This window comes from Aphelocoma coerulescens, chromosome 2, assembly GCF_041296385.1.
Source record: "Aphelocoma coerulescens isolate FSJ_1873_10779 chromosome 2, UR_Acoe_1.0, whole genome shotgun sequence".
In the NCBI taxonomy this organism is placed as follows: Eukaryota; Metazoa; Chordata; class Aves; order Passeriformes; family Corvidae; genus Aphelocoma; species Aphelocoma coerulescens.
The window spans coordinates 61,370,529-61,384,637 of record NC_091015.1 but is presented as its reverse complement, the minus strand read 5'-3'; the positions used below and the strand labels follow the sequence as shown (position 1 = coordinate 61,384,637).

Sequence of the window (14,109 nt, the reverse complement as noted above, 5' to 3'; positions counted from 1 at the left end):
TTGCTCATAACAGTTCTGTACTGAAAGCTTTCCCCCTGTGACCTGGGAGATATGGTTTCAACACACTCTGAGTACATTCTCTTGTACCCTTCTGTCAAATAGGGAATAAAAGACATCCTTTACCTCATGGCTATTCTCACCGGGCCTGTACTGCAGACCCTTTCTCACAGGCCAGTTTTTGCAGGATGGCTCATGACCACACTTTTAAGAGTTTGGTCCCTACGGAGTGCTCTCCCTACAGAGTATTTTCTGCTCATGGGCTTGGTGGGTTTTTCCAGTTCAAATTATGAAGAGTACTAACAGGTGTATGCTGCAGGCCATCACAGCAGTCCTGTGTCAAAAAACTATAATGCCAGGAAAAAAAATGTTGTGCTCTAGAAATGGGTGAGGGCACAAATTATGCTATTGCCTAACCTTGAATAATGATGAAGCACTGCCCTTGCTGAAGGAAACACATTTGGTATCTTCCACATTTGGTATCTTCCATCCTATCTGTTTGAAGCAAACCTTGGAGCGCTCTACACAGCTGACAACACTCACATTTCCCATCGGGGATACCAATGGATTTGCTCCAGAAGAGTACTCTGACAATGATGGGTGTCTGGCATACTGACCATGGGTAGTATGAATGACCAGGAAACTCAATGCTGGAGGAGAACAGCAGTGTGCCAAGTTCAGCCACAGCATTTTCAAGCAATAGCTGTTCTACTTTGATGGAGTCCATGAAGTTCAGGAGAGGTCTCTCACTCTACTCAGCCAGAGCACCAAGCAGAACATCAAAACCAAGTGAAACACAGTGCTGTACAGCAGCCCTCAATTGGTGTGGAAATTGGTGAGTAAGTAACGATGACACCCATTTTCCACTGCTCTCTCCCACTTTCAGATAATCCAGGCGAGTCCTACATTTGTAGGGTGATGTCCAGAAGTGTGCAGGAGAACACCAGGGTTGCATTATCTCCCGTCCTCCCCTCCTTTCCCAGAAATCCAGTGGCCAGTTTCAGCTCTTTTATCACAGGTATGACCAGGAGACTGTGATGAGTCTCCTGTGGCTCTGCTCTTTTGAATGCCACTGCTGCTCTGTGGAAACCCAGCTGCCACTATGTTTTCCTGACCACCTCTAAAATGATTGTCAAGCACAGAAAATATTAATTAAATTTTAATTAATAAATTGAATACTGTGGGGTTAATTATAGCTATTTACAGGGAGTGTATGGGATTTGGAGGGCCTACCTTCTGGTGTTTTTACACAAAGTGTTGCCTCTTCCTCTAAGCTCTAATTAGCTAGCTTTTTTCTTTTTAATAGCCAGCCTTCAAATGACTGCTCAGTAGCTCCCATTTTGTTCCTCATCAGCAGTCCTCCAGTACAGCTGCTGCAGAAGGGAAGCAGCCCTGCAGTTTGCCTTGAAGGGAGCAGGTGATAAAGAAACTATCAGAAGCGGTGTAAACCAACAAGAATTAAAAAAAAAAAAAAAAGGAAAAAATTTTTTAAAAAAAAAGGAAGAAAAAAACAACCAAGAGGCCCAAGCCCTAAACTATGTCAAGCAAGGAAACTATATAAGAAACAAAGGACATGGGAAGAAATAAGAAGGAACTGCAACATCTGAAGCTGCTGCAAGGTCAAAAATGTTCTCTCTGTATGCAGCCCTCTTGTCCAGCTGCATATTCTGCCTTCCTACACATGCACAGTGCCAAAAGCCATCAACAGCAGATAAGCACCTGGGAAAAAGCAATCTGTTCCAGCACAAAGTCAACTGTGAAACTTGAAATAATTTCTCCTCTGCTCCTTATTTTCAACCTACACATTTCCTCCCTAGTGGTAAAACCTTTTTAAAATTTAAATGAACCTAATTACCTGTACTTCTAGCTACTCAGTTTATACCTATAAAGAAAAAGGGTCCTTTCAGGACACAGTTAAAGTAAAGGCACACAGTAACACACTGTGCCCAGATATGAGGAGTTTACTCCAGACAGCTTTTCAATCTCATGCCACTAGATGAAAACTAATAGTGCCTAAGAACCAGCACAGAAGAGAGTTTTGGAAGTTTGGGAATATTTTGGGTATTGTTTTGTTGGGTTTTTCTGCAAAAGTGACCAACATGATCAGTAGGCAGACCACTGCTTTTCCTCAAGTATCTGCTCCTGCCTGCTAAGTGTTCACGACTGAACGGCTGCCATGGAGGGAGCAGAGGGCAGTGGCTGGAAGATGAGGGCTGGCACAGGCACCGCAACCGGTAGCTGGCCTGGTGCCTGCCTTCTTCCTACCACAGCAGTTGGCTCCAAGTGGTAGGCACAGAAGACTGGTTTGGGCTCCTGCTGAGGTGAGACGTGGTGAAGAGAAGAAGGAAGAAAACATGTTGCATTTTTTTTCCTTTTATAACCAAGAGCCATAATGCTAGTAAGGAAAAGTGGGAATAGACTGGCCAACATGGAAAGCAGGATATCTCCAAAATTTCACATGGAACCCTGTGGTTTCTGAGGTTGGAAAACCATTGCCTAAATGAAGAAAGCTATCTTCCATCTCAAAAAAGGAAACATAATAGCCAGAATCACTCCTGCAGAAAAGCCTAACTCATCTGACTCCTCAAGCGTGCTCGAAAATTTTGTCTACTCTCCTTTGCAGCAAAACAGTTTCACTGCCCAGGGATGCTGAGCTGAGAGCCCTCCAGCACCAAGGCGTCTCCTCACCTCATGCTTCACCTGAAAGTGTTGGATCACAGTGCAAAACCCCTGCTCCAGGTCTACCTTTCACATTCACAAAGATTTCTCCAAAACAGAGAAAATAAAGTACCGTCTCTTCTTCTAGTATTTGGAGTTGTGATACCTGAGAAATGCTTGCCAGCATGTGTAATAACACGTCTGTTGCAAGACATTGTTTTAAAAAAAAGCAACCCTGCATGGTGGCTTCAGACAGGCTTTTCTCCACTTCAACAGCAAAACTAATTCTGTAATGAGGAGCTAAAGATCCTGCAGCTTCAAGCTTCTGCCCCCGCCGGGACTTAGCTGCTTATTCAAAGTCCCAAGATCCCAGTCACACCGATGACTGGTCATCCCCCAAGCCTGTTACCCGTGGGCTCAGAGGCCTGGAGCCAGGCAATGAGAGCACCGGCTTAGTTACAAGCTTAAAAGGCTGAGAGCCTTTAAGGAGGCTGAGAACCCGGATTAGCGAGGGTGTTTCCAAGCGGGGCGGCGGTGCCCGCCTGACTGGGCCGGACAAGCAAGAGCTGCCGGCAGACTCAGGCCGCCGGTGCCACCTTCCGGACACACGCGTTATTCACCTTCCCCTTCGAATACAAGAACGCTAAGGAAGGTGGCTTCATTTCACTCCCTAGTCCTGCTTTTTTTGGGTTCCTCCCCGCCTCTCTTTTAATCCATCATCATGTAGCACATAACTGAAGGGGGAGCAGCCCCAGCAGGGTGGCAGCAGCAGAATCCAAGACGGCTGCACAGTGCATCCCGCCTCCAGTGGAAAGGTAGGTACCACAAGCTCACAAAATGTTCCCTGCCTTTAGCATTTCGTCTTCTTCAAGCATTTCCATGAAACAGCCAAGCCTGGCAGAAGTAGCCACAAGACTCGTTTAAGAAACATCTGTGTATTTTAGGGATGAAAAGCAGGGGTGTGCAAGGGCATCCCGGTTAATGCCGAAGTGCCTTCTCAGGGGCTCACAGAGTATTTATTTGAGCAAGGACCAGCCAGTGGAGAGGGGTCTGACTCGCCTTGGTGGCCGATTAGCTTTAGTGGCCACGTAAGAGTGCAGATATAATGAAATCTTGCCATTTATGCCAACAGCAGTTGTGTTCTCACAGAGAATTGTGCTCTTTTAACATCCAAAACACAAACTGTTGCATGTGGCTATACCACAGGCATTTCTGAGAGCAAGGCTAAGGTTAGAGAGGCCACCTCATTCTGAAAAAATCCAAAATTATATCTCTCATGTACAGCAGCTGCAGTTCTTTCTATTTCTTATAGCTGCAGAGTGGGACTTGACCACTGTCTTCCAAGTGGCAAATGGGATACGTACACCCAACACAGACCTCAAAACTGGCTTGCAGAGTAAACTTGGGAGCAACTTTTAGTGCACAGAAGATGTCTCCAAGGAATGGTTTAAAGAGCACAATTAGGAGTGGCAGGCCGGAAAAAAGCTGTGAGGTTGGAAAAAAAAGTCTGAACTGGTAGAAAGCAAAGAGGAGCTAAAAGGAAGAACTATGGGGACAGTCAGGAAGCAGGCAGCAATGAAAAGCTGCAGGCTACAGAGTGCAGTACTGCAGGGCTCTACACTGAAGACTTGTTCTTTTTCCCCAAACTAAGGTGGAACGTAAGAAATATGGACTTTGAAGCTGTCAAATGCTTGCAGCAGCTGCAAGCATGCAGCATGTAAAACAAAGGGCCTCAATTTAATGGCAGCTTTTTTAGGGATTACCATTACATGAGACAGTGGTAATAGAGGCAATGGGCCTTATGAAATGTACACGTAATAAACTGTGGTCTGCAATGGGAACTTGGATGATCTAAGTATTATACAAATGCTGCTGTATTTCTATATTGCAAATGACACTTGTTTCCATTTCAGAGGACAGGGCTCAGCAGTGATGTGGAGTCAGGCTGAAGGACCCATAAAGCAAATGTGCAGCAACAGTAAGGCAATATATTTATTTCAGGATGTAATATTTTTTAACAGCATTTATTCTTAAATATGCACATAGCTAGATGATAAATACCAGCTGTGTGGCAATTAAAGCCACACTGCAGCTTTGATATTGCCATGTTGCTGTTATGCAACCTAGTTTCAGATGCTGACCCATCCCGAGTTGCCAGTTTTTACAGCTGGACTCTACCTTGAGTTTAGCTGCTGCACAGCAGCCCCATATATATGTACTGTTACTGCTTGTTTGTGCAATGGTTTCATTAAATTTCTTTTAATGTAGATTTATTAAATGTAACAATAAGCTACCTTCCACAACAGTAAAATCAGAGTAACTGATGATAACAGCAGTTTACTCATGTGAAGGCATCTAATTCCTACTGCTGTTAAGTCTTAGTTCCCATAGCCCTCCAGGACATGGAAGGATATGGATAAATCCCACCTGAATTAAGTTTCAGCGTGTTCTGGGATTCTGAGCCCTGAAGAAAGGGATTTATAGATGCACTTCTCTCTAGGACTGCTATATACTGTTGTATGACTTATAACAAAAGGGGTCACTGAAGTACTTCTACTCTCACTGAGCACCATCTCTATTTACAGATTTTATAATTTCCTGTCTGTATTGATTTTAAAAGCATCTTTAGCATGCAAGCAGCTGTTTAATGCATTTTGACCCCAAAGCAGGGAATTTGTACTAGTATTCCCACTAGAATGTTCGTCCTTTCGTGTCCATGCATTAGGGCTCTGTTTAAAATCTGCCCATGTCCCTAATCTCCCTGGGGAGCTTTCCCTGAATATTCAATGCTAGTCCACAGTCTGTAACAAAAGAGGGAGGGGAAAAAAAAAATAGAGACAGAGAACAGTGTTTATGCATAAAGTTCAAGAGCCTTTTCACATAAAAAACATATGCACACACAAAAGCACCTCAACTACAGAGCCTGGCATTTCCACAGCAAAGACCTGACAGTGTGTGTAGTTTTTCAAGTTAACTAATTTACAATAAGGGCATCAGACATCTGAGCTCCAGATGCACTCATTCGGGCAGCCAAGGCCATAAATAAAATAGGAAAGAATACTCTTACCCTAACATAGGGTTTATAGAGATGTGTTGAAAGCTTAGCAGATGGGTTTTGCTGTCTCAGCTTTTACCTGCGTAACAAAGTAAATGCATAAAGCTGCTTACTGGTTTCTTCAATTCAAGACCTTTGCATTTGCTCTCATATGCTCCCATGAAGATATGGCTAATTGAAACAACAAGCAAAATCCTACTCCTCAGGGAAGCTAATGGTAAAACTCCCACTGGCTCCAGCAGGCTCTGGGTGTTGTTCAACATAAATGCAATTGGCTGAACTTGGTCAATAGCATAACCAACACTACAACTGAATTTGTATTCTTCCATCTACAGATTTGCCACCCTAATGCCACCCCTGGTTCTGCTTTTGTCCCATGGTTCTATGGAAGAACAAAACCAATGACACAGCTACTGTCACAAAAACTGGGGTTGCTGAAGCCTCAGCCCATGCTGACAACCAGCTCTCTCCCATGGAGAGGGGAGAAACCCTCTCTTGAATTAGGACAAGATATCAAAACGTTTTGTCATATCACTTTGTTTTGTTCAATCTACATGCTGTTCTAACAGAGCAGAAAGCTGGAATCACAAATCTGAAAGACGTCATATCAGATAGCAAACATTTCTGAGTTTCAAAAAAGTTTGCCATTTGAGAAATGAGTGTTTTCCCCCACACAGAGACATCATCATCATCACTCAGTCTAGCTTTCATAAACATCTGAGCATTCTTTTTGAAGCCAGTGTGCTGCTTGGGCAGACAGCATGGAAATTTTACAGTCCATTTCATCCCTGATACCTGCACTTAATGCTCACTGTTAATAATGGGATAGAAACAGAGATGAACATACATGTGTATACAGACATGCTAAGAGAAGAAAACATTTCTGACATGTTCTTAAAAGGGTATTAAATTGGTGAAGGCAGATTTCTGAGCTCAGCACATGCTAGAAGTGCATCCTCAAAACTGTATATTTGGCTGACTTTAGGAAAAATTATGCACTGTGAGCAGCTGTGAACATCTGAGGATGGGGCAATGACAGGGAGAGGAATACCCAGTCCAGGACCAAAGCCTGCATCAGGAGAAAGCAACAGGGGCAACTCCAGGGATGGGATGTAGAACAGGCAGTACAGGGAACAGGCACCAAGGAAGTTGCTGGACTAATGCATGGCTTATCCCTGGCTGGATACATCCTTCCAGAGCTCTCCTTAAGAGGCAGCACTTTACTCAAGCAGCTCTTGCAAACTGGGCTCTGATTGTCTCTCCATGCCTTGGCTCAGTCCCTCCCCACAGTCCCCATCCCCACCTGCTCTCAGGACCACTCACACATTGATTCCAGTCACAGCACTGCTTTATAATACAGCTCAGGGAAAGATGGAGGAAGAAGAGAACAAACATAACTGATGACTCAGACTAACTAGAGAATGTGCTTAAAGCAAGTTTGTTTCACCAATGGCAATGCTTTGCAGTTTGCTTTACCCCTTCCAGACTAGGTCATCCCAATTCCTTTTCTCCATTTAATGGTGACATAAATAAGTGGCCAGGAAGAAGCTGTCTCACCTATCATAAAAACACAGTATGCAGTAATCATAGGAGGCTACTGTTCAAGACAAAGCCATGAGCTCTGCATTTAAGAATCCGCTGGTCTGTAATTCTGAAGAACACATTTATTAGCAAAATCCTGTTTTTATAAGCTGCAAATCAAGACACAGCTTCCTTTAGCACCAGATTTATGAATCATGAGCCCTGTAGTGCATGAGACTTTGCTTTAGAAATAAAATTGCTTACTCAACTGCAGAACACTTCAGTTCAGTCTTCTTTTTCTATAACTACTGCTTAGTCTCAAACCAGAACAAAACAGCTCTGTAATTACACATGCACTTAAAGTCCTCTTAGTATCTACCAGATTCAGTATAAAGGCATAACGATGAGTTTCTAAGTCTGACATCTGCTCGATTAGCAGCATTTTCAATATCTGGCTACTTTGCAACACTTAGCAGCTAAGCTAAGCAGGTCTAGCACACAGTTAGACATGTGGATCTTTTTGGGTTTGGGAGGGGGGAGGGGTGGGCGGTGCTAGATGTTTCCCAGATATCCCTTATTTCAAAGCAGGAAAAAAAACAACAATGGCCAGCTCTGTACCAAACCACAGGTCAACAGATTTCAATGGTCAAGGTTAAAATTTGCCTCCAGCTAGCTGCACAGACTTATCCCACAGGTATTAAACAGGAAACTTTTAAACCTTAAAAATAGTTACAGTTATGTGACTTATCCTTTTAAAAAGATTTTTATCATGTACATGAAGACTAGAAGCTTTCCTCCTTTGAAATGTTTGTGTTTGACACTTTCTCTAAAGCACAGCAAGTCTGTGTTTGTTGCACAGGCTGTGGGTTGAGTTTTGTTTTGCTATTCTTTTTTCTTTCACAAATCAAGCTGTCAGCAGCACGGGAAGTAATTCTGTAACTGGGACACGTAAGAGCTCTGTTCTGAGACTGCATCGCTGCCCCCAGTAAAGTCACCCTTGGAAACAAGAGCACTTTAGAATATCTTAGCACACAATGAAATGCTTTTTGCTATGGTTTATTTAGCTGAAAAGGAAAAACATAATTCAAGGAAAAACACCAGCACTTAGAGATACTAAAAGTATGCGGGCTCTGCTGAGCTTCCTGCTACTGCAGGCCACAACCTCTAAAGAACACTGTGTTTGAATATTCACTTCTCTGGGGACAATGCTTTTGGGCTGGGAGATAAACCTAGTTTTCTTGGACTGATATGAAAACTAAAAAATAATATATGCTCCTCTCCTACTACACAAACACTCCCAAAACTAAGGGAGTCCAGCCCAATACCAAAGGGTCATGCTGTGCACAGCTGATTGCTACACGAATTGCTTTAGCCTGCTATTAACTTCTTCCTCTGCTCCTTACTCACTACCTCGTATTATGGCTCCTAGGTGTTCTCTCCACATGTCCAGACTTCATCCCCAGCAGATCCATCCCATCTGTCCCCAGATTCCACATCTAGCCACCACATCCCCTCGATCTCCTGCGGGGCCCTGGAGCCTATCTCCACCATCAGATGCACCGTGCTTAACCAGCCCAGCCATGTAATTAGTAGCGCAGCTGCACAGCCGCCAACCTGCCAGCGCACATGTGGCAGACCACTTCTTGGCAACTATTAATCACATATTGCATAAGAAACAGTCCCTTAATGCAGGCGAGTCTTTCCACTCCCGAATCATGTAAAAGACATAAAAGCTTTTGGCCATGCAGAAAAGTGAACAAAATGAGTGGTAATTAACTCTCATGACTACAAAGGCTAACAACTTCGGCACTTACAAAGGGGATCAGAGGCAGCTGAGCTGAGAAAGAACTGTAGCAGAACAAGTATTTGCCTGGGAGCAAACACTGCCTGAGTGCTTATTTTAGAATGAATAGTCATGTTAGTTAACTAGAGCTAACTACTGAACAAATAGCTCACGTTACAGCATACCGAGGTACACTAGATGCATCCTTTGATGTACTAACTGACAACCTACTGCAGAGTTCTTTTTTTCAGAAATGAAAAAAAACCCCACAATTTATCCTTCGGAGCTGATTCTGGGTTTTGGCACAGTCTTTTCACAGATTAATGGAAACGAACCTAAAATGGACTTAATCATTGCGGCATGATATATTTACATTGAGCAAGAGCATGTGGTTTGCAAAGAAAAAAAAAAGAGGAACCAAACGAAGTTTTTCTGTAAATCAACACACGTGACTGTTCCTGACTATCTCAGGATGGGCAAGTTTTGGTGCACTACATGTCCTTGGTGTTTCTGACCTTTTAGCACAACTGCAGCCTCTAAGCACCAGGATTTGGTCTGCTGTTCAGCAGCATACTATGCAGCCTGACACACCCTTCATGCCACTTACTTAAAATACCAGTGTGGACAACGAATATGACTCCCATGGTTTTCAAGAAGTAGGGGAAGAGAGCTGGGATTTGGGGAGTGATTTCCAAGGCAGCCAATATTCATCCTGAAAATTTTAAGTAAAATGTGTTCTGATCATTACCATGAAAGTAAACACATCTCATCTGGAAACACATAAATTCAGGAGTAAAAGTTTCTTTTCTATATGAACTACTTCACACTGGTGATAAACTTAAGGGATTTGACAGGGATTAAAGATTCATTTGTCAGCTGCTATGTCCTTTAATTAGCTTCCTAACATCAGTACTGACTGAAGCAGCATGTTCCCAATTTAGCAAATCAGGCTGTCTCTGTCCAGGTTTCACTGTAGCTCTGAAGTCCTGAAAAAGAGTATTAAACACAGTGATTCTTCTGCCCCCTAGTAGACATAATCTACTATATAAAATTTCTTCTGTCCCAGCTTTTGTGAAATGGACAACAAAAGTATTAACCTAATTTCCAGAAGTTGCATAAAGTGTGTGTGGCTCTTCATGATCTTTTGAGGAGAAATTCACATACCAAAACCTCATGTTGTGCTCTGCTATGACCTGCTCTTGTATCTCCTATTTCACTTCAGGTCTGCAGCAAACTTCACCACATACAATCACTCACAACTTCACATCCATACCACCGTTAAGTATGGATGGGCTTGTTTGAAAAGCACTTGACAGGACATAGGGGTTCTCTGCCACAGACAACTCAGATCCCAACTGTAATCCAGCCAAAACTTCCTCACCCCTGTTTTGCACTCCCACCTGTAATGTGGAGATGATAAAATTCTTCAACCTTTTCAGCTAAATATTCTTCCAGTTTTTAAATAGTACACTCCTTAGGACAGAGGGTCAACCACATACTTACCCAGAACCAAGCACAAATCATTCTTTAATTTAACTCTTTGGGATCTCTAGGTAAGAATCAGCCCCTAAAATGTTAACCAGCTTTTGTTTAACAGCATTTTTAAAGCTCAAACCAACTGTAAATCAGATAAGGCAGATTCTCACTTTGGGCCATTAGGTTTACCTCATTTCCATCCTCCTGTCTTTTTATGCTCTTGGTGATTCCAGACAAGTTTCTTGCTGGTCTCTTACACTTGTTTTGGGCCACCTCACACTGCTGGAGCCATGCAAGAAATTGTAATAACAATATTAACTGCTCAGCTTTGACAGGACATAGCTTATTTTTACTGGATTACTTTTCTGGCACAGCATTTAAAGCACCAAATGATTTGACACCTGTAATTTTATACTTGGAATAACACAAGGTATTCATACTTCTTTTGTAATGTAAGATAAAAGCAAACACTACATATGTTCTCATTCCAGTGCTGCTGTCTGACAGCTATTTGCCCAAGGAGAAAAAAGTACTGTTACATTACAGAATATGTGGAAAAGTAAAAGCTATGGAAAAGAAATCATTAAATAGCTAACTTATTCCCCTGCTAGCACTAGACTGTTCCCTGCAGCATGTTTCAGAGTGTTTTGTCCAGTCTGGTTTTACAAGTTTCACATTACTTTCATTTATATGTTTAATACAGCACTGAGTCCAATGTGGTTTGGTGCTGCTTATTTTCCTTGTCTTTCAACTAGAAGATTCAGTGCTACACCAGCTGTTCATATAGAGTCAGCTCCAAAACTACTGAAAAAATATCTGGACTCTTTCCACTGACTTCAACAGGATTTTGGACCAGGCTCAGGAAAAGACGACGAATACATTTCATGTAAGACTAAGCAGGTTACAGTCAGCAAAGTATAAAGAGGATTAGCTGTGTAAGATCCAAAGGCACATTACCCTGCACTCTGAAATGCCTGCCTAACACACTTTCACTTTCACGGAGAGAAAGGGCCAGATTAATTTCTGGTGCTCTGCCACTAAGTCAATGCTACCATGCAAGGAATGAGTGTGATCTGGAATCCACCCAGTTAACCTCATTACACTGGGATTTTCCTAAACTAGAGGTGAGAAAATTTATTTTCTAAAATTGCAAAACCAATAAGCAAATCATAGAATCATAGAATGGTTTGCGTTGGAAGGGACCTTAAAGGTTGTCTAGTTCCAATCCCCCCCACCATAGGCTTTTTGCTTTTCAGATAAGTTTAGGTCTTTAGACTAGAGACCCTATGGAATAAGTATCTGGAAAAACACAATGGGTTTTGTCTCTTTCCTCTGTCAGGGAAGGATGAACTCTGTTTTACTTCAGAACCTGAAATGGGTCATATTTGGTTTAAGACATACATATCTAGACCTTCGCTTTTTGTCACCAAAACAGATGGGCAACCCCAAACCAATTTGTGCATATTTTATGGAGCACTGATACTACAACATCCCCCCACTGTGTATGCTTTGAGTGCATGACTTCTGAAAGCTAGAACGCCTTTTTTCGGGGATTATTCTACCAGTGGGGGATTCATTCTGAACAATACCATCAAATGAAGATGGTGGTGTGCAGTTATTCTCCCCACTCTTTCAAAGTTCACAGTAAAACGTGTCAGTGTTAGGGATGTTCTCAGCTGCTGAGAATGCTTTAATCAACCAGACAATTTTTTCTGTTCCTTCTGTTCCCTAGGGACAGGGAACTTCATAGCACTGCTTTGTTGTACTATGTGTACAGTTATAACCTACGCTAGAAGTATGCCATTAATGAATGAACACTGGGTGTGTGTGTGTGTCAAGCAGATGAGATGTTCTTTTGATCTTCTGAGCTCCACCACTGTGGCAGACGGGTGTCTAAACTGCTTTATTAATGCACTGAAGTCTTCCCTCATTTCTCAAATAATACTGAAGAAAAATCAGAATTTCATCATGGTGTGATTTTCTGCTCTTCCAGTTCAAATCTAGCTGGAAGTTAGGGAGTAGGGGAAAAAAAAATATTTCTTTATTTATTTCTTAATTTTCCAGGGGGGTGGGAGGAATATTTCATGTGCTTGACACTCTCTGAGGCAGCCAACAGAAGCTTCTCAAATTTCTGTTTAATTTCAAAGCAGTTTCCACACAACATGGGAGGTGTATTTAGCTTTAGGTACAATTTTGAAACTAATTCACCAGAGGAAGACATTCAAAGTTTTTTCAAAGTTTTTTTTAAGGATAACATAGAATCAGAATAAGCATGTTTAAAAATCATAGAGGCTTATGAACATGATTACAGCAATGGTTTTAGCCTCCAACATACGAATAGCAGTGAAAAACAACCCAACTGGTGTGAGGCCACAGAAACATATGGGAGAAAGTTTAAAGGCAAATGCCTGTAGGTAAACAATGTAGAAAATCCTTGATAATCCTTCCAAATATATGATTCTTATGTGGTGTTGTGATGAAAAACTGTGAATCCACTCAAATTTTCCCAGATTGAATGACATCTCCAGGGAGAAGAGAAAAAGAGGCAATGTAGGACCTCTGCTCTGTAAAAGAAGCAAATCAAATTACCACTTCACAGGCAGCTAAGCTGATCTAACTATTCACTTGCAAAAGTGAGAGGTCAGGTCTCTCAGTCTCTTTGCCATCCTCCCAGCTGCACATGCAACAGCTCCGTACTCCCCTGATCATAGAATCACAGAAAACGTTTGGGTTGGAAGGGACTTCAAAGATGACCCAGTTCCAAACCCCCTGCAACGGCCAGGGATGCTACCCACTAGATCAGGATTCTCAAGCCCCATCCAATCCGGGCTTGAATATTTTCAGGGATGGAGCATCCCTCTGGACAACCTGTTCCAATGCCTCAACATCCTCACAGTAAAGAATTTCTTCCTAATATCTAATGTAAACCTACTCTCAGTTTAAAACTATTCCCCCTTGTCATATCATCACAGGCTCTTGTAAAAAGTCTCTCTCCAGCTTTTTAAGGTCCCCTTTAGGTACAGGAAGGCTGCTCCAGGGTCTCCTTGGAGTCTTCTCTTCTCTATACGCAGAACACCCCCAGCTCTCTCAGCCTGTCTTCACAGGAGAGGTGCTCCAGCCCTCTGAGCATCTTTGTAGCCCTCCTCTGGATCTGTTCTAACAGGTCCATGTGCTTCTTATGCTGGACAAAGCACTCTACAGTCTCATGAGAGCAGAGCAGAGGGGCAGAATTCCCTCCCTGGCCCTGCTGGCCACGCTGCTTTGGATGCAGCCCAGGACACAACTGGATTTCTGGGCTGCAAGTACACATTGCCAAGCTTGCCAAGTACAATTGTCAAGCTTCTCGTCAACCAACATCCCCAACTCCTCCCCAAGGCTGCTCTCAATCCATTTTCTGCCCAGCCTGCTTGTGCTTGGGATTGCCCCAACCCATCTGCAGCACCTTGTGCTTGGCCTTGTTGGACTTCATGAGTTTCACACAGGCTTACCTCTCAAGCCTGCCAAGTGTCATCACTTCCTTCCACACCTCACAGCTTGGTATCACTGGCAAATTTGCTGATCCTCTACGTCACATCTGTCATGTAGTCAGCTATTTACCTCACTATGCCAGAGAAAGCTG

At 42.8% G+C, this 14,109-nt stretch overlaps 1 protein-coding gene and 1 long non-coding RNA gene across 7 annotated transcripts in view; one reads left to right on the top strand and one right to left on the bottom strand.

Annotated features, from left to right (window-relative positions):
• COA1 (cytochrome c oxidase assembly factor 1) overlaps nucleotides 1-14,109 on the bottom strand; it is a 53,874-nt gene that overhangs the window by 31,628 nt on the left and 8,137 nt on the right. The gene's annotated exons all lie outside the window — the stretch shown is intronic.
• LOC138106698 (uncharacterized) lies at nucleotides 3,164-7,463 on the top strand. Its single transcript, XR_011149071.1, has 3 exons — nucleotides 3,164-3,470; nucleotides 4,569-4,633; nucleotides 6,046-7,463. It is a non-coding gene; the product is annotated as an uncharacterized lncRNA (long non-coding RNA).